Source organism: Suricata suricatta, chromosome 1 (genome assembly GCF_006229205.1).
Source record: "Suricata suricatta isolate VVHF042 chromosome 1, meerkat_22Aug2017_6uvM2_HiC, whole genome shotgun sequence".
NCBI lineage: Eukaryota > Metazoa > Chordata > Mammalia > Carnivora > Herpestidae > Suricata > Suricata suricatta.
In genome coordinates, this window is record NC_043700.1 from 35,905,219 (window position 1) to 35,926,360 (window position 21,142).

The window sequence follows — 21,142 nt, forward strand, 5'->3', positions numbered from 1 at the left end:
CTCTGAAGGGGACAGCCATTCCATGACTTCCCAGTAGCTGCTCCCTGTCTGCTTTCTCCCTGCTAAAGCCAGGAAGGCCATAGATTCTCCTGTTTATTTAGAGGTTCTTAGGCTAATAGCTCATTTGGGGGGGGTGGGGGGGTGCGGTCCATACATCCACACAAAAGTGGAACTTTTGGGTGAGTTGTCATCTCAGATTTCCTGAGGAGGGTGTGTAGACCCTCTCTGTAACCAACACAACATGCTCGTTTTACACACAAAGACATACGTGTGTTCACCTGTGCAGTGTATTCATTAAGCACTTACCAGTGCAGAGTATACAGGCAAAATAGGAATGCTCATACATCCATGCCATAGAAATAGAGAAGGAGAGAAAACTTAACCAAGGCACCAGCAAGGAAACAGAAATTAACCTTCCCTGCCTCATACTGCAGTGGGCTCCTTGGGCTCTGAATTCAGAGAAGCCTGATTAGTGCCCTAGCACCTCCTCTGTAAGCTAGTTCTACCCCTACCACCTGCCCAAGAAGCCTACCTCTATCCCCGTCCCCAGAGCTCTGCCCAGTTAGCCTTTGTCTGTTCATCCTAACAAGGTAAGCTGTTCCCCTTCCCAGAGGGAACTATTTTCATGAGACTCGAGACATCCCCAGGGATCTCTGGCCTAAGGGAATCTCCTAGACCTCTCTCTTCTCTAGTGAGGCCCACTGTCCTCTCCTCCCCCTGCTGGAGGAGTTGGTCCCCTGCTTGCTTTCTCTCTCCCTATGGCCCTCCCACCTACACCATCATGTGAAGATGTCCTTCCCACCCCTACTTTCCAAAGGGACACTGTCCCTCTCCTCTTCCTTGCCATCCCTGAATGTGAACACGGAAGGGCAAAGGGCCACTTGCAAATTATTCCTAGCAAACAGAACAGTAAAAGTAACAATGGTGGGAGTTAGTCCTTAGATTTCAGAACTGTACACTGCTCTCTTGCCTGCAGCCCCTTTCTCCATAACAAAATGAAGACCCACAGGCCAGTTCCTGTCTGAGGCTTGATTTGTTTGGCTTTGCTGTTCTTTGCTAAGAAGTTAGAAGGTGAGAGATTTCACATTAAAAATCTGAATTTTGATCTCCTCTTGAAAAGTTGCCATCATTTCCAGGCAGGAGAAGTGGCTCTCCCTTTTGGGAATAGAGCATGTCACTCTTGTGTCTCACCAGCTGTAAGTCTATCACTGGCCACTACCATCTGCCCAGCTTCCACCACCCAGCCAGCTCTCTTCTCAGGCCTTTGGGTGCATTCAAGTTCATAGTCCCTGTACTGGAGTCTCCGGTCCGTGCCCCTCGTGGAAGAGTGATTTAGATCCAATGGGCTCCTGTAGCTATCAGAGTAGAGACCAAGGCATAGAAGCAGGACCAACTTAGCCTCATATGAGGAAGAACATCTTGACAATGAGTGAGGCCTGCAATGTGGTCCTGGGGAAAAGTGAGTTTTTTTCTCAGTGGAGCTTTCCAGGCACAGGTGAAGTAGTTAAGTCCCTTCTGGCTGTGAAGTGCCCAATGCTAGCAGACTAATGCTCAAGGAGATCACAGGACATAACACTGGAGGCTAGAAGACCCCACAGAGTGGAGGGAACCCCTATGGGCCTACAATAGTAGATAAGAGTTTCCATTGGCTCATGGAATCAATTAAGGAAGAGTTGGATTGAACTTAATTTTCGTGGCTAATGTGTTTCTCTAACTCACTCTGCTGATGCCAAGTCAAAGCTGCGCAGGGAGGAGGGGCCTGGCTCGCTTGGATGGCCGAAGACAGCAAATGCTTTCCCCTACCCTCATGAGGCAGCAAACATAGAGTTAACTCCCTTCCTCCCACAACTCACTACTACAACTGCAGACCTGGACGTGCCCCTTGCAAATTGCAGAATCAAAGTGGAAAAAATTACAAGGCAACTTTTCTGGTTTCAACTTGTCCCCTGCAGAAAGGATATAGATTTTAATATAAGATCTAAGAGGCAACATGTTGAATAAACTGCAAAAATATATATATATACTTTTGGCTACATGCTAGCATGATGCACTTTGGGATAAAAGGAGATTTTTTTTTTTCAAAGAGAGTTAGAGATGGATCCAAAAGGGGCCTGGAATCCTCCTCCCACCATCCCACTAACATGCTCTCTAAGCAGTTGGGAGCAATCACCCTAACCCCATCACAGATACCATGCAAAAGGCAAGATTAAAGGCTTTTCCTGCTCCCTTTTCATCCAAATGGAAAAGTTTATTGCAAAAATTCTTTGTGCAAGCCAAGCAATATATAGCCTCCTTGTGATGGGATGTCACTTAGACACTGACAAATCCCATTCTCCAAGTTGTGGAGCCTCTAGCTGACTCTGCAGGGAGTCAGCCCCCAAGGTCAGGAATGGGAATATTTCACTGTGTCCACCCCCAAATAAAGAAATGTTTCATTCTCTTTCTCTTTACCCTGGTTGCAATCTACAGTCTAGACAGTTGTCAGATAACAACCATTAGAGACAACGAAGAAGAATGCATGTGTCTCCCAAAGATAAGCAGATGTTGGACTTCTCTCATGAGTTTTCTGGAAAGCTCTCAGAAGGCCCTCTGATGAGCAACTGAGGGAAATATGTCTGGCAATGCATTACCAGATGCTGGGACACATTTTACTCATCCCTGGAACCTTGCCCAGTTCTTAGAGACATGGCAGAAAGAGGGCATCTTCTCCCCAAGACTTGTTCAGAAATAAATGGAAAGGCAGCCCATGGGAAAGGAGTGGAATGTACCCCAGTGTCCATTTCAATCTCTCATCAATTCTCTCATTTAGCAAGCATTTATCAAGGGTCTACCACTCCTCAGGCATTTCACTGGACACTGGCATAAGTGAACAAGGCCAGTAAAGACCTTGTTCTCATAAAAATTGAAATTCCTGCTAGAAAATCTGGCAAACCTTTGTCCAGAGATGGGACAATGTCCAGAGTGTGCCAACGTAGAATAAAACTTTGAGATATTGTGCATCTCACTGTGCTGCTTGTACCCGGAAGCCAAAACCTCTACCCTCCTTCCCACGTCCACTGTGGTCTAGGGCTTACAATACCTCAGTATCTCCATTCCAGAGAGCAGAGATGTTCCACTCTCCCAAACCCTGGGGCATTGGAGAGCAGAGACCACATCCTCTATTTTCCTCCAGACGTTCTCAGTACCAAGAATGGTTCCAGGCACAAAATGGGTTCCCAGTAAATACTTGTATAGTTATTGATTAAGGAAAGAAACTTACAAGCAATAAAAAGGGTACTTATGGTTGTCAACTCAAGGACTGTTATAAATGCAAACATTATCTTTCGACCTTTGAGGAGAGGAGAATTTGTGCCAGTCTAACTCTGAAGCCTTTTAAGACTGACCAGTGTGGGCTGAGGCACTCACCATTTTTGTGTAACATCAAAAAAAAGCAATAACGGTTTGACCAGGTTAGATCAGACCCTAAGGCAGCTTTTAAGATGGTTACGTTGATGCCACTTTTCTCACAAGAGGAGCTGGAAACTCTAGGAAGCCTCTGATCTGAGTCTAGTTCTAAATACTCCCCAGGTCAGCAGCCAGGGCATCCATAAGCCCTGGGAAAAGGAAAGAATGGCTTATTATTGCTGCGTCTTTCTACCCTGTAGCTGGAAAGAATTATGTTCATTGATCCCAGGGCTTCTGTTTCTCTGATGAAAAGACTCAACCCTGAATCCCAGAGTGATGGCCTGGAGCAAAGGCTTGAGTAAGTTTTCACCTCTTCTCTTGCCAAGATGTGGCTTTTAGAGCCTGGGCTGCTGATGAAAATGTCAACAACGCTCACATCAAGAAGAAAATGCTCATTCCACTGGCAAAGAGCATCAGCATTCCATAGATCGGTGGTGGTCTGAGGCATCCTTCACTGGGCAGACAGAAAGAACACACTCCCCTTCCCCAATCCAGTGTAGTTTGTAAGTGTGCCTGCTCCAAAGAGGTGAACAAGGAGTGGAGGCTGATGCAGATGCACCCTCTTCTCCCATAAGGCCCGTTAGAGGGCACAGCTGGTCTCGTCCCGTATTCAGAGTCTCTCCTGCAACATCAGAAACGTGAGGTCCAGGTTTAGAATCTGATCCCTTTCCAAGATCTCACCAAGCACTTGCAAATTAAACTTGGTTCTAGAAGGCAGACAAATGGACCAATCCCAAACACAAAGATCCAAGTGATGGCAGTTAACTAGAAGGAGGTTAATGTCCCTGAGGGTCTGGCTCATCCTAAACCCAAGACTCACAAGTAAAAATACAAGTGATTTATTTAAGCCAATGGACCTAATTGCCAAATCTTGATTCAGAATGAGCTCACAAGACCAGGATACTGAATATGCTAGAAAATCTGAGGGAAGACTGGGCTTGTTTGGCTCCACCAACATGACTGCTTGTTATTAGCATTATTAACAAAGGAGGGGGGGAAAGTGTTGAAAAGGAGCAACGATATAAAAACTGCCTTTGCAGTGATTCTAGGAAAGGAATAGACATTTGGTATAGAATTACCTGTCTTCTTCCAGAGAATTACAGAATCATCTAGTTGAGTGGCTTCCAGGCTGTGCTGTGAGAAGAATAAGGAGTTTTGAGAGATCTTGAGCTCCATCTCCCAGCCTGCTTAACTCAAGTGTCTCCACTTGCATGAATGAAACACAATTGGGGTTCTGAGTAAGATTCTGTTTGAAGAAGTGGTTTTGCTGTTTGTATTAATAGGACTCTGTTAATTGCACAAGACAGAGACCCTGATTTACACAACAATTCATTTAGACCAAGGGGCACTTGGGTGACTCAGTCAGTTGAGCATCTGACTTAGGTTCAGGTCATAATCTCAAGGTTCCTGGGTTAGAGCCCTACATCGGGCTCTGTGCTGACAGCTTGCTCAAAGCCTGGAGACTGCTTCATGTTCCGTGTCTCCTTCTCTCTCTGCCCCTCCCCCTAGCTCTCTGTCTCTCAAAAATAAACAAATGTTTAAAAAAAAGTAAAAAAACAAACAAACAATATATTTAGACCAAAATGGTGACACACACAACTAAAAAGGCAAAGGCTAAATGGCTTCAAGCACAGTCAGATACAGGGGGTTAAACCATGTCAGCAGGACTGAAGCATTTTTTCTTACTCTATGCTCTCCTATGTTGGCTTCATTCAGGAAACCCTTTCCAGGTGGTGGCAAGTTTCAGGCTTCCATTCTATCATCTCAAAAGCCCAGTGGTTCTCTTCCCCAATATCTCTCTCTCCCTGTTAGAATCAGTTTAGTCTGCCAAGGGAAAGAAAACTCAAAATGGCAATTATTTAAACAAGACGCTCATTCTCTCCCATAAAAAGAAATACCACAGATAATACCAGAGATAAGCAATCCAGGGATATTATTCTACAATATCAGGAACACAGGCTTCTTTTTCGTTATTTTATTATTTGCCACAAGTAGCTTCTAATACATAGTCCAATATGGCTGCTTGAACTCCAGCCATCTTGTCTGTACTCCAACCAGCATGAAAGAGGAAAAGAAGAAGAAGAAGAGAAGAGGCTTGCCCACCCTCCTTCCTTTAAGGGCACTTTGAAGAAGTAATATATGATACATCCTCATATATCCCCTTGGCCAAATTTAATTATATGCCCACACCTAGCTCTAAGGAAGGCTGGAAATGTAGTATTGATCCTTGCACTTATGAGACCAGCTACGAACTGGGAGTTCTACTATTAAACAAGATGGAGAAAAATTGATACCAGGAGAGCAGTAGTGTCTGTTGGGACTACTAGTTCCAGTGAAAGAATGTGAGCCGTACAGGTTGGGCTTCAGTCAGGTGCCCATCCCTGAACCAGATAGAGGAAACACACTGACTTTTCAGCTTTGAGAGTCTCATGGCCATGCCTCATCTTAGAGATGAAAACAAGCAGGGGGAGATGCTGGGAAGCATCCATTGTACCGCCAAAATAAGTTTTGACATCAACAGAACCCTAAAATTCTAGTACAATCTCTTAATTTTTTTCTTTGTCAAGTGCCAGAACTGAGGTCCTAGGAGGTGAAATGACCTGCACTAAGTAGAGAGTCAAGACTCTCTGTCTAGTGATTTCCCTACTTCTGCTTGATGGCCCCCTGGTATCAGATATACTTCTCAGAAATGTGAAGTCCGAAATGAGGGGTCTATAACTTACACCCTATTTTTCTGAATATAATGAGTTCCAAGAAATTAGTCCTTAATTTTTTAACCTTTGTGACCAAGACTGGAGAATTGCTAACCCCATAGACTCAGTTGGCATAAATACAGAAGAAAATACGTCTCCTTGCTTTTGCCCTCTGATGCTTTCTGATTAGCTGTGTTTTCAATGTATTCCTGTGTTTTCAATGAGCACAAGCAATCTGTCATCTCAATATCTGAGAATACTGTGTCCCTCCTTCATCCATCTATCCATCCTTTTGTGAAGCTGCTTACCAAGCACTTGTAAACAAAGATGAGAGAGGGCCGTCTCCCTCAGAGGGTTCATGTTCTTATGGGGAAAACAAATAGGTAGACAGAGAATGAGAAAAAAATGGGTTTGTGTGTGTAAAGGGTCAAGGAGAACAGAGAGAATGGCCTCTCCACAGGGAGGTAGAGCTTGAAAAGCCAGCCAGGCAGGAAAGAGCTTGGGCACAGAAGCCAGATGTGCAAATGCACACCCGCCTAAGGACACCACATGGAGTTCCATGTAGCTGGAGCTCAACCGTGAAGGACCTGGAGGGAGATAAGGCAAGAAAGGTGATGGACTATCAGATCTAGAAGGTCCTTGTACATCTTAGGAGACAGCTGGACCGCATCAATATTTACACAAATCCGAAGAGAGAGAACAGTTAAATTATGCATCGGTGCAAAATTAAAATTAAAATTGAAGTGAATAAGTACTAAGTTCCAGCCAAGTTCCAAAACAAAAGAATCCCCTCTGTTCTGTGATTATCTTCCTTAAAGCACTAGCTCCATAAAAATCGTTTGCATAGAGGAGACGTGAAGTGGAAGGAAAAATACAGAAGATTCTCATCATTCACAGATCCCGTATTTGCAGATTTGCCTACTCTAAAATTGGTTCGTAACCTCCAAATCAATAGTGCCTTCCTGATCCTTTATGGACACAGGTATGGGGTGAAAATTTTGAGGTACCCTGCAGGCACATTCCCAGATGAGGTCAAACAAGAGGACCTCTGCCTTTTTGTTTCCCACTGTAAACAAATATCCTTTTGTGGTCTATTTTGTGCCATATTCTTGTGCTCTTTGGTGGTGATTTCACAGTGGCCCCCAAGGGTGGTGCTGAAGGGCTGACCAGGGTTCTTAAGCAGAAGAAGACAGTACTATGACTTGAGAAAAATATGTGTGTTAGCAGGTATAAATTAGAGTCCTGTCGATCGAGAGTTCAGTGTTAATGAATCAACAATATATATTAAATAAAGTGTCTTAAACAGAAACCCATACTCTACATTGACCATGTGGAGCCTACTTAGGATTCCCTCTCTCTCTGTCTCTCTCTGTCCCACCCTTGCTCACTCGTCCACATGTACTCTCTCTCAAATAATAAACTTTAAAAAAAAAAGACAGAAACCCATAAAACTAGGTTACATATTATCAGATGACAAAAATACGGTTACCAGAAACCTGCAGGAACTGACCCCATATTCCTGCACCACCATCCCATGCGGGTCAAGTCTCAGCCTGCCTGCCCTGCCCCACCCATGCCATGTAGATTCTCGTCACAAAGATATGCACTGAGTGACTGCTACTTCCCTCTTCACCACTGACAGTGACCCCAGCTTGTCTCCATAGCCCACCCTCTTGTCCCTATAAGAGAAAACACTATAGGTGTCCCTTCATTATACCTCAGAGGGACAGAGGGCAGCAGAAACCTGAGCTCCCCCGGACCCCACCACAGACCCTTCCTGGAAGCCCACAGCTGGTCTTGCAGACAAAGAAGACAAGCAGAAAGCCTCGCCAATGGGTCACCCTTATTTCAGGTACCAGGTAGCATCGAACTGAAAGAGCAGACAACAGGAATGAGGTTGGCAGAAGCAGAAATGGAGGAAAGTCTCACATTATGCCCAGTGCTATGTGCACTTGATCTGTCAGATGCCATTTAACCCCACCTGGGGATGATCCTCACTGTACAGATAAGGAAATAGAAACCTCAAAGAAGAGTTAATAACTGGAGCACCTGGATGGTCCAGTTGGTTAAGCATCCAACTCTTGATTTCTGCTTGGGTCATGATCTCATAGTTTCATGAGTTAGAGCCCCACCTCGGGCTCTGTGCTGACAGTGTGGAGCCTCTTGGGATTCTCTCTCTCTCTCCCTCTATCTCTGCCCCTCCGCTGCTCATGCTGTCTCTATCTCTCTCAAAATAAGTAAATACACCTTAAAAAAAAGAAGAGGAAGAGTTAATAACTTACCAAGGTCACAGCTATTAAGTCTAGAAGGAGCATTCAGATCCACATTCACTCAGCACCAATCCCTGGGTTATTTCAACCCTTATCCTGTTGCCTCTGTTGTGCTCTTACAGGGGAGCCAGGCGACTTTGTGAGGACTCACTGATGAGGAGTGTGAAGCTCTATGGATTATTAAGTTCTGCACAAACATTAGAGAACATTATTGTAAGAAACCTCAAGGAACTGTCCACATGTTCTCAGTGTCCTAGAATCTGGTCATATCAAAAGCTGCTACTTATAGATTTGACCTTGGTTTTGGTGTCAAAGATCCAACTCCTAGATGTAACTTTATTTGAGTCAGAACATGTAGAAAGCCCTGAAGATGAGCACCTTTGCTGTCCATCCTTACTCAAGGCCTTCAAAGTGGAGACTCAGCATTACATAGTCCCATGTTCATTCTGACCTAGACCTTCATCGGCCCCAGCCAGAAAAGACCAGGCTAGCCTTTGTGCCTGGTGCCTGGCACCTGGTCCTGCGGTTAGCACCAGGTACCTGTGCTCCTCTGGAATGAGGGTCTTTTCATAACCTCAGCATGCATCCAGAGGACCCAACAAAGGTTTCATGCTTTGGGCCCCCATTCCCCTCATCAGTACAAAAGTCCTGCCTTGAATTCCTTCAGTAAAGAAGTTTAGAATTTGGCCAGGTATGCAGAACAGATTCATGGATCCACAATCTTCCAAGAGCAACATGCCCCCTGTGGCATTTCCCAAAGAAAAACAGAGGAGCCTTGTTCAACATGAAGGGTTACCATTGGAGTGACCAATATGACTTCTGAAAACTAAGACCACAGTCCTCACACTTTGGAATGCACTCATTCAGGTTAGGATTCACCGTTCACTGACTCCACTTCCATGGAGCACTTTGTCAGAACTTCACCTTTATCAGGTCTGGCTTGTCTTCAAACTAACTGTATAGTTATGTAACAGTGAAGCTATCTATCACTTGTTGAACTCCTCCATAATATATATACAAATTTACTTCTCATTCTCAAGTACTTTGTTGAGGACACAGATCAGAGAAGTAAAGTATTAAATAACTTGTTCTAAGACCCAAAGCTCCTAAGTGGTGGAGTTTGACTCAGAACTCAAGTATCCTGACTCTGTGACCATCATTTTCCCCTAGCTGTGTTGTCTCTTTCCTTTCCTTTTGGAAAAGGAGTTCTTAAAGGACAAAGAGTGTGTCCCCTGTTTTGCACCCCAAAGCCAGTGTAAGCTTTTGAATGAAAAGAGGAAAGGAAAGGAGGGAGACCTTCCTAGGAAGCCCATACTTCCTGGGCACAGCCCGTGGCTCTGTTTGACACTTCTTACTAAGGACTCCCAAAGATGCACCTGGATAAGGGCTTGCCATTGACACACATGGGAAAGGAACTGCAAGTACCCGTCCTTCCGCCAAGCTGCACCTGCCTCCTATTCTTCCTGACATGCTCCCTCTATTCCTTAAAGTGTATCTCTGAGCATTATACAAACCTTGGGTGTTTTGAGTTGAGGGTACAGCTCTGAGGCTAAAGTAAGTTTCCTGTAGATGTTTTGACTGATTTGTTGGGGTAACCTAAATAACACATGGTAGATTTCCATGACTATTAGACTCCTTTACTCCCTCACTGCTACTGCCTACCCACCTAGGTCTCCCCTTGTGATTAGCTCCCAGCTGGATCTTACCAGATGGCACCGTGGAAACAGTGCCCTAGCTACTCTCTGTCTTAGGGAGTAAGGTAAAATGAATCTTCCTGTTCAGATGTTTGGGCTAGCAAAAGCACCCCTGAAGGAGATGAATGGTTTTACCATGGAATGTGTCCAGAGCCCTGGCTGCTGTTCAGTGCTTGGGGAGCTAAGCCATTAGTCCCACTGTCTATTTTCCATCTCTCTGCCTGGCCTTGGTGTCAGGAGAGATTGAATGAGCTGATGCCCTCAGGATGGAGCAGCAGCATGCAGGGAGGAAAGGATGTATCAGACAAATGGGGTGTCATGAGTCTGGCTGATTTGTCTTCACCAAAAGGGAGTTTGGTGGGGCAGGGGCGGGGGGGAGACCAAAGAGAAGGAAGTTTTTTCTTTGCTACCCTTCCCATAATGATTACTAGAGAGGTCATGATCTCCATGATCCCTATGCAATTAAACACATAAGGTTGTGGCCAGCCTGCCAGATCACTTTCTTCTGCTGGTGCAATAATGGGACCTAAGTGGATCCCAGAATCTCAAGTGGCCAAAGGGAGGTATCTGCCAGCAACTCAGGCTGCCCAGGAGAAAGAAAGGAGGATGAATAATGGGGATATTTGGGGAAGATCTCCATTTTTCAAATGAAAAATTGAAAGTAATAGCCAAAGATCATAACCAAAAAATTATCAAAGAACCCTTTGGAGACACAAACAGAGCCAAATAATACAAGTACAGGGTCAAAATATAGGTAATCAATTAATTAATGGCAACCCTATTGAGCATTTCCTTGGGGCCTAAAGAAGAGCTAGATTAGGGGTTCTCTACCAGGAGAGTGATATTTTAAATCTAGAAAGTAAGAGATAACTTGAAAACGCTCTCTTCCTTCCTCCCATACTCAACTGTAATAGACAACTACCATTAGGTACTGAGACGGGGAACCCCTTTAAAACATATGTAGCACCTCTAATCTGAAACCCACACTCTTATTAGAGACCAGACTTTCACATTCTAAACCATGTCCATGGAAGGTATCCATGGAGAAAAACCTGAGACTTAGTCCCTTTGTTTAAAAGATAAAGAAATCTGTAATCTAGAAGAGGGAGGAAAACTTGCTGGAAAAATTAAATCCAGCCTTGCATATTTGAAAAAATACAGATTTAATATAAGACAGAAGAGAACCTAATCCTGGACTGGTCACCTCTACAGAGTATGTACATGTACGTTTTGTGCAACACAGTGGTTCTGGGTCAGCAGTGTGTGGCCAACCTCCAAGCGCTTGTAAGCAATTTTGAATCAATACATGAGATGTATTTTTGTGACAGCAAAGCCCTGTTAGATGGGTCATTGAGCTGAGAGGGTCACCCATCGCAGCATAAAACCACATTTGACTAAGAGTCTGAAGTGTTACCTGTTAACTGGATCTTGCAAGAGTTTTCTCTGAAGAGTAATTCTAAGAGACAGCGGAGGCAGGAAACAGTTGTGTTTACAGCAGCATGGTACCAAAGGGTGGCCAAAAGGATAAGGCAATAAGAGTAAGTGCAATTTAATCCAAGAAGGCTGCAAAAATTCTGGAATTCTAAAGTAAGCCAAACACGTGAAAAACTTGAGACCCAGTGATAACTGATAGGGAATGCTCGAGACGGACTGAACCACAAGACTTCATTCCAAAGGCTATGAGTTATGGCTAGAGCAGAGACTGAGAATGGAAATTGCCCTACGGACCCACCCTGGCTAAATTGTGGGGCCCTCTTCTGGCCTCTCTTTTCAGCTGCCCTCCCCATGACCTCTCCCTGAAACACCCCAGGCTGTCATCTGTCACAGCACGCTCTCTCCCAGGCTTGTCTGCTTCTCCATTAGAACCTGCTCTCCCTAGCCGTCAATCAGAATGAGTTGACCTACAGATTTACACCAAGATGTTTATGGACTACCGGCATTTCAAGCTTGAACTCTAAAGAAATAAATTTGTAATAGATACATAATAATGGAATTTTAGGCCTAAATGCTAGGTCCCTCCAATCATCACAAAAGAGGTCACTTTCTCCTCCCCATGTATGAAAACAGACCCTTAGCCCTAGAGTAGTTATGATGTCATGTGTTTTTGTAACTACCTGCCCCACTCACTGTATTGTTTGCTTAGCTTCTGGCCTGAGTTTCTACTCTCACTGTGTGTCTAAATCGGAGCTGTGTTCCAAGATCCAGCTTTCTCTCCTTTGTTTAAAGAACAGCTTTACTAAGATACAATTGAAACAATTCACTCATTTAAAATGCACAATTTAATAGATTTTAGTATGTTTACAGAGTTGTGCAATCATCACAATAGTCAATTTTGGAATATTTTCATCACTCTGGAAAGAAACCCCCACAACCATCAGCAGTCATTCCTCATTTCTCCCCAACCTCCTCAGTCCTAGGCAACCAACAATCTTCGTTCTGTTCCTGTGAACTGGCTTATTCTAGGTATTTTATATAATGAAATCATACCATATGTGGGTTTTTGCGACTGGCTTCGGTCACTTAGCATAATGATTTCAAGATTCATCCATGTTATAGCATGTATTGGTACTTTATTTCTTGTAGTCCAATATTGTATTACATGGTTATGGTGCATTTTATTTATTCATTCATCAGGTGATAGACATTTAGATTGTTTCCACTTTTGGACTATGATGAATAATGCCGCTATGAATATTCTTGTGTAAGTTTTGTGTGGACAGATGTTTGCATTTCTCTTGGGTATATACCTAGCAGTTGAATTGCTGGGTCATGTAGGGACTGCCAAACTGTTTTCCAAAGTAGCTGCACCATTTTTTATTCCTGCCAACAGCATATAGGATCTCACTTTCTCCACATTCTTACCAACGCTTGTTATTACCTGTCTTTTTTACCCTAGCTGTCCTAATGGGTATGATTTGGTATCTCACTGTGGATTTAATATGCACTTCCTTAATCATCTGAAATCTTTTCATGTGCTCATTTGCCATTTATGTATCTTGGGAGAAAAGTCTATTCAAATCCTTTGGATGTGGCTTTCTTTTCATTTTTTTTAATGTTTATTTAGTTTTGAGAGAGAGAGACAGAGCATAAGCAGGGGAGGGACAGAGAGAGAGCGAGACACAGAATGTGAAGCAGGCTCCAGGCTCTCAGCTGTCAGCACAGAGCCCAACACGGGGCTCAAACTCATGAACTGTAAGATCACGACCTGAGCTGAAGTCAAACGTTCAACTGAGCCACCCCATGGCTTTCTTTTTAAAGAAAATTTAGAAGTAGCAGGCAGTATGTTTCTGGCTTGATTACATTTTACATGACATGAAAATCAAGAGGTTCTTCTCAAGATGGATAATAAACTTACCGGCTTATTCAATTGCATTCCACAAACCCATTGAGTTCCCATAATGTATAGTCTTTTAGACCCTGTAGAGACAAAGAAGGAATAAGTCATATAGACTTTCATGAGACAACAATTTGTTTTCCTGATTTGAATTAAAATTCAACTACTTTCAGTATCTATCAGACTTGCCAGTAGATCAGATGAGCCACCTCTGAATTAATGCAGGGAGTAGGGTTTCTTTCCCTCCAATATTGTTTTAATATCCTCAAAGCCCTTCTTTTTTTCTCTCTCCTAAACTATCATTTAAGTGGCGAATGACGATGTAGATCCTTCTCTAACATGATAAAGAATATATCAAGCCAAGAGTTGATATCGTAACAGCAAAACACCAGAAACATTCTAATTTAATTCGAATCAAACACTATCCCCTCCAGTGTGGCTGGACTTAGGGACTTGGTTCCTAGAAATAAAGGATGCGAGGAAATACAATAACTTTACTAGGTAGAAAACTGGCAAACTCTCCCTTGGCCAGGTGACCAAGTTTCACATTGCCAGTGATAAGTCATGTTGACAGCATGATACCATGTTGATAACATGAAACAAAAAATTAAGATAGAGCTCTGCCTTATAACTTATCCAAAGCTCCAAGCATATTAAGAAGTTACATGTAAAAATGACTGGAAGAAAATTATTTACACAATTGATTATAAAATAACACATAAATATCATAAGTAGATGGATAAGGTCTTAACATAAAGGAAGTTTTTCTAAGCTTAACACCAAAAATGGAGAAGACCAATAGACATAATTAAATAAAATGTTTGCAATTCCTTAAAAAAATAAAGAACAGATGAAATTGAAAAATAAGTGCAAATAGTATTTGTGATGTATATAACAATAAGGAGAACTTAGAAACAAGAAAGCGAGCAAAGGATGTAAACTGCAATTCACAAACACTTTCAAAGTCAACAAGCATATGATTAAATTTTCACTTTCTGTAGTAAGAATAAAATGCAAATTAGAACTATTTTAGGACAGTATTTTACATCTGTCCTGTTGCAGAAAAGAATTTAAAGGTAATACCCAGTGTTAGCAAAATGCAAGGAAAGGGGCATTCTCGTATATTCAAGGTGAGCGCTTCAAAATTTATTTGAAAAGCCTTTAAATATGCCTAATCATTGGCTCAAGAAGACAATTCCTAGAAATTTATACTAAGAACAAAAGTAAGCATGTGCATCGTGAGTATTTATGTACAAAGTGTTTTTCAAATCATGAATCACAACAGTGAAGAAATATTGATGAAAATGTCCAAAAATGGGAATTACCCTTAAAAATCATAGGACAACTTCATTCCATTGTTTATATGGAGACAAAAGGGCCTAGAATAGTCAGGGCAATTTTAAAGAGCAGCTGTGTTAGCTGTATTTAGAACTCTATTTCTTTTTTTATTAAAGTATAAATAACATTCAGTGTTATACTTGTTTCAGATGTACAATATAATGATTCAACATTTCTGTACATAACTCAGTGCTCATCTCTAAGTACTTATTTTTTTAAAGAGATTCCCCTGGTCAGTTAAGCATCCGACTCTTAGTTTCAGCTCAGGTCATGATCTCACAGTTCATGAGTTCGAGCCCCACATTTGGGCTCCATGCTGACAGCGTGACAGAGTCCTGCTTGGGATTCTCTCTCTCTCTCTCTCTCTCTCTCTCTCTCTCTCTCTCTCTCTCTCTCTCTGTGCCCCTCACCAGCTTGCAGCTTCTCTCTCTTTCTCTGTCTCAAAATAAATAAGCTTTAAATAAATAAATTAATTAATTAATTAATATTCTCAGTAACCAAAGTGCTGCAGATCAACTGGCCTTGCTTAACTGAAATGTTTTCCCCCGGGTCAATCTCATACACTGCAGATGGAATTTAAATCTCCTCAATCAGTCTGAGAGGCAATTTAGCAATACATATAAGAAACTTTTAAAATGCACATAGCCTTTGACCCAGTAATTTTGCCTATAGTTTTTTTGCTTCAGTGATCAAAAATATCCTCAAAGATTTACTTGGGATTCTCCGCCTCTCTGTCTCTCTGTTTCTCTCTCTCTCTGCCCCTCCCCAACTCGAGCTGTCTATTTTTCCAAATAAATAAATAAACTTTAATAAAATAAAGCAGTAAACACTGAATTCTCACCATGGCCTCAGAGGCCCCTGGCCCTCCACCTTCAAGTGGCTGAATCTCTCCCTCCTCCTACATCACACCCTCCTCAGTTCCTTCAATCCCTGGGGCTGCTCCCTTGACCCAGAGTATTCTGCCCCCATTTTCTTTTACTATACAATTCCTATTCATCTCCCAGAACTCTGTTCAAATATCACCTCTTCACGGAAGCCTTCTCAGACTGGGATGCTGCCCATAATACGTTCTTGTAGCATCCTGCACTTCACCTCCATAGCTCTTGATTACAAATGAAATTTATCAGTTCCATATTTATTGTTTTCCATCTGCCTTCCAGGCTGGAAGAGAAGGTATCTTGCTCTCTGTCACGTCCCCTGTACTGAGCACACTATACATAGTGTGGGCACTATAAATTTGTGCCCAATAAATTGTGCAGTCTCCTACAGCCTGGCCATCCAGAGAAACTAGGAAGCATCTCTGGCACACACTGAAATCATCTGAAGAGATTTAAAACATACGTCTGCCCAAGCCTCACCCCCAGAAAACCTGGTGTAAATTGGCCTGGGGAGGGTGTGGGTCTGGGTAGCAGCTGGATTTCCCCAGGTGATTCTAATATGCTGCTGTAGGTGAGGCTCCCTGCTCAGCTTCTGGGCCCAGGCTCAGCACAGGTGAGCCTCCCTCAGGCCTGGTCAGGTGGACTTAGTTCAGAGCAGAAAGCCTTGGACCACCTCTCCCTTCCCCACCTGCCCTGGGTGACATGTATAAACATCTCCACAGTGTTAAATTTGACACAGCCCAGGCCCTCAAGCCGGGCTCAGGAGAGGTTTGCTTTCACAGTACCAACACTTGACAGATTAAAATCTAAAGTGAGTGACTGTTTACATCCTTCCCACTGCTTTTCTGGCATTTGGTTTCCTGCAAGGGCACTGTCCCTTTTCAGAGGCTGTAGGGAGGCCACGTTAACACTTGTTATACTGAACAGGAGCACTTCAGGCCCGGGACGGATTGCACACAGGGCTGGCTGCTTATTTTCATTTAGTTAAACTGTTTCTAAATAATGTCATTAGACTCTGAGTCCATTTATCTGTAGCATACGGGCTTTTCCAATATGTAAACCACCTCCAAACTGAACTCTCTCTCAGCAAAAGCTATTTCCTGTAGTAGATGTTACTGCACAACACACCGGAAATGTCCCACAGCAGGGGGCACTAGTCAGGCAAGGTTAGCACCTGGGAGGCTGTGAGGTCAGGCGGACCCTTCGGACAGTGGGGTCCTTGGACCAGCAGCATCTGCATCACCTGGGAGCTTATTAGAAATGCAGTCTCAGGCCCCACCCCAGGCCCACTGAATCTGCTTTTTCATAAAATCCTCCCCATTGAAATTCCTCTCATGCACTTTTACAGCTCTGGTCTCAAATTCACTGTGCCTTGGAATCACCTAAAGAGTTGTGTGTTTGTTTGTTTGTTTGTTTAAACTAATGCCTAGGCCCCGCCCCCAAGAGATTCTGTTTACTGTGGCATGTGGCCTGAACAAGATTTTAAAATTGTTTTTTTTTCTTTAATGTTTCTTTTTGAAGGAGAGAGAGACAGAGTATGAGCAAGGAAGGGGCAAAGAGAGCAAGAGACACAGAATCTGAAGCAGGCTCCAGGCTCTGAGCTGTCAGCACAGAGCCCAATGCGGGGCTGGAACTCACGACCCATGAAATCACGACCTGAGCCATAGTAGGACGCTTAACCGACTAAGCCACCCAGGTGCCCCAAGATTTTAAAATTCTAACGTGAAGCAACATGTGAGACTCTAGGGTGATCGCCTCTTTTTCTGCTGAACAAGCTAAGGCCTGGGGAGTTGAGTGAGTAGTCCAAGGCCTCATAGTCAAGACTCTTCCTAAAAGATAAGTCCAAGTCCTAACCTGCTGGTACAAGTGAATGTAACCTTATTTTTGCAGATCTTGCAATGAGATTATCCTGGATTTCGGGTGGGCCCAAAATCCACTGGCAGATATTCTTATGAGAAGGGGAGAGGACACAGAGAAGAAGTCAAGGTGAAATTGGAGGCTGAGATTAGAGTAATAGGTCTACAAGCCAAGGATTGTCAACAACCACCAGAAGCTAGGAGAGAGGCAGGGGTTGGTTTCTCTCTCAGGGCCTCCAGAAAGAACCAGCCCTAAATACCTTGAATTCACAACTCTGGCCTCCTGAACTGTGAGGGAATAAAGTTCTATTGTTTAAAGCTGCTTAGTTAGTGGTGATTTGTTTCAGCAACTCTAGAAAACCAATATAGCCCATCTGAAGCTTGCCAACTCACCTGATACCCATCGGGACACTCCCCAAAATTCTAACTGCATCCAGCCCTGAACACCCACTGCTCAAAAACATTCAAGGGCTCCTCATTTATAGTGAAGCTAATGAAGCCTGAACCTCTTGCCTCCTTTGCATAAGGCCCCTACAAGGAGCCCTGGCAATTTTGTTCTCATAGTTTTGTATTCTTTATCTTAGAATGAGACCTCCATTCTAATAAATAAATATTGAAATAAATAAAATCTATTTCACAAAACCTGAATCTGCCCTGTGTGCAAGGTAAAATGTAAAGGTCTGAGCTGGACAGTCAAGCACTCTGCCAACCAGGCTCAACTCACCTCTCAAAACTCATCTTCCACACATTTTCTACCAAAGTCCTCCCCCCCCCCCGCCCCCGACACACACTTCACAGGCATGCCGCATGCCTCCCAGCTTCCAACTACAGCTCAGGCCAGCCCTCTGCTTCTCTAAGTTTGTCTGTCAGCAAGACCTAGTTCAAGCCCCATTCTGCCTGGGTAGAATTTCCTGACCTCTCTAGCCAGTGGAAATCAGCCATCTTCCATAGTACTCTCTGCCTTGTGTTGCTATTACCTTTTTACATGTTCATTTCTCTCATAATTGGCCAGTTTGCTTCTTTGAACCTCTTAGCCTTTGAGGAAAGGAAGAGACCAGAGAAACAGACCGCATAGGCATGTCCTCCTCTGCACCTCCTTTTCCTTCTTCTAGATCTACAGATTTCAGACTCCAAAATTTCATCCTGAATGGCAATCCTAAGGCCCCCACATACGTCAGGCCAGTTGCTTTCTTAGTCTCTCTACTACTGCTCTCTTAGTGAAGTTTACATCGTAGGCTGAAGGAAAAGTCCATGTTTATCTGCATATCCCAGAACTACCTAGAACTTCCTTCAAGGGTGGGATCTGGGCATCCCAAATAGGAACTCACACAGAGTCTAACTCCATCCTATATATGGAGGGAGGGATGGGCCCCAATACAGCCAGCTCCATGTCCCCATACCAGAGGGAGGACACCCAGATATCAGAATAGACACGCCATTACCAAATCACCACAAAAGGAAAGACAGCCCAGAAAGCTTCTCAAAAGACATTTGCTTGAGTTAGCTCCTTAGTTCTTGCAGGAGGCTACAAATTTCTCATTGGCCACATCACTTTATTTAAATAGTAAAGGAAAAAATTACTTTATTCAAATAGTAAAGGAAAATGAAAGGAAAACTAGAATAATTGGGGACATTTGGGAAGACTCAGGCAAAGATTAATTTGTAGTCACCTGTGAGCTAGACTATAACGGAATAGGAAATAGAATGGAGGTGGAGAACTTATATTTTGCATTTCCTGTGGTTCTATAGTATTCCCTTAGTGATTTGGATCAGAATGCTTTCTTTGGCACATATTTGTCAAAATGACAGTTTGCTTTTTTCCCCCACATCAATTTCCTCACAGATATCCAGACTGGATTCTTGCTGATTGTCCTCTTCTCTGTTGGAGTGGTCCTGAGATGTTACAGATCACCTCAGTGGATGAGTATGAATGCCTCAGGAGGAATAAGGGGAAGGTGTCATCATTCATTCACTGCTGTCCCCGTGCTGGGACAGCATCAGCACACAGACTGTAGTCTCAAGGCAGCTGTGAAGAGCTCCCGGCCTAGTGGGGGAATCTCACACTGGATTGCCATCATTTTGTGTCCACATGTCTAAGTGCTATAAAAGAGATATGAATCATAAGTACAAAATGCTATGGAAGCACAGAGGAGACAGCGACTTGCTTGTTCCCTGTGGAGGAATCAATCACATTTTTCTCTAAACCAAATGTTCACAGGGAGAAAGGAAGTGGCAGATATAAAAATGATAGAAGAATTCTGTGATTTAGAAATCAGATCAGGAATGGGGTATAGTTAAGTTTATTTCGGAATGCAAGAGTTGTGTGGTCATTCAGTGGTTTCTAAACTTCGTCTCAGTTAAGTTAATGAATATTCTTGATATATGTGAGTAAAGGGATTACAGACTATCAACTCATATCTAAGCAGAGAGATTTTAATTACCAAGAGGTCAAGGAGTTAGCATGAGTACATGATTGAATGCCTGAGCAGTGACCCTGGACAATAAGGGAGTTGCCCAAGTTAGTAAAAATTCATGCTTTTTCAGTGGAAATACATTTGCCTAAGGTATGACCACTATGAGTAAAACTTTAAAAAACATAATAAAATCCAGCCTCTATGTTGTGGTCAGAATTTCTAAACACTGAGTAGCAAAAACCCAACCATTGGAAGAGGACACAAGCCAAAAAAGAGGACAAGATTGGAAATACCCCTGGACTGTAATTCCTACATTGTAGTTCAACCCCTAAGATAACTGTAAGTACAAACCAGAAGGTCTACAAATGATTGTGCGGGATAGTGTGTGTTCCTGTGCAGGCATTAACATTAAAAATTCTTTGCTCAGATACTGTGCTGCCTGGTAAGTAACCAAACTCCTGTCCTTAAATTCCATATGACTTCTTGCTTTGATTTTGATACACTGAAGCACTTAAAGGAGGGAACAAGGAGGTGTTAGATAAAGGGTAGCAAAGAAGTGAGGAGGAAAAGTTGGGCCTCCTAGGAATCTATGCTGAAAATACAGCTCAACAAATACATATGTGACATCTACACACATTTACTCATTATGAGACTAATGTAGCAGCAGAAGATTGGAAACAATCCAAACATCCATCAGACGGAGACCAATTAAATAAATTACGGTACATCAACCTAGTGTGCCTATGTGTAACCTTAAAGAAATGAAGATTTCATGGGGCACCTGGGTGCCTCAGTGGGCTAAGCATCCGACTTCGGCTCAGGTCATGATCTCATGGCTTGTGGGTTTAGGCCCTGCGTGAGGCTCTGTGCTAACTGCTCAGAGCCTAGAGCTAGTCTTCAGATTCTGTGTCTCCCTCTCTCTCTGGCCCTCCCCTGCTCATGCTATCTCTTTCTCTCTCTCTCTCTCAAAAATAAATAAAAATATTTTTAAAAATCTTAAGATCTCTAATGAATGGATATGGAATGACCTCTAAGATCTTCATTAAAGAAAAAGTCAATAATAATATAAATGGTGTATTTACTACCTATTTTCTTATGAAAGAAAAAAACACAGAGAAAAGTATAATATACTTTTGTGTGTGTGAAAGAGAAATATATATATACACATATATATATATATATGTTTGTTATTAGTGGTATTGTTTCAAAAAGAAATATAGG

At 42.9% G+C, this 21,142-nt stretch overlaps 2 long non-coding RNA genes across 2 annotated transcripts; one reads left to right on the forward strand and one right to left on the reverse strand.

Annotated features, from left to right (window-relative positions):
• Positions 1-3,718: 3,718 nt before the first annotated feature.
• On the reverse strand, positions 3,719-5,261 carry LOC115291712. Its single transcript, XR_003908644.1, has 3 exons — positions 5,131-5,261; positions 4,524-4,578; positions 3,719-4,066 (listed from the first exon to the last, which is right to left on the reverse strand). It is a non-coding gene; the product is annotated as an uncharacterized LOC115291712 (long non-coding RNA).
• A 2,528-nt stretch (positions 5,262-7,789) lies between these two features.
• On the forward strand, positions 7,790-19,654 carry LOC115291759. The gene is made up of 2 exons (XR_003908666.1): positions 7,790-7,989; positions 19,351-19,654. It is a non-coding gene; the product is annotated as an uncharacterized LOC115291759 (long non-coding RNA).
• Positions 19,655-21,142: the final 1,488 nt, after the last annotated feature.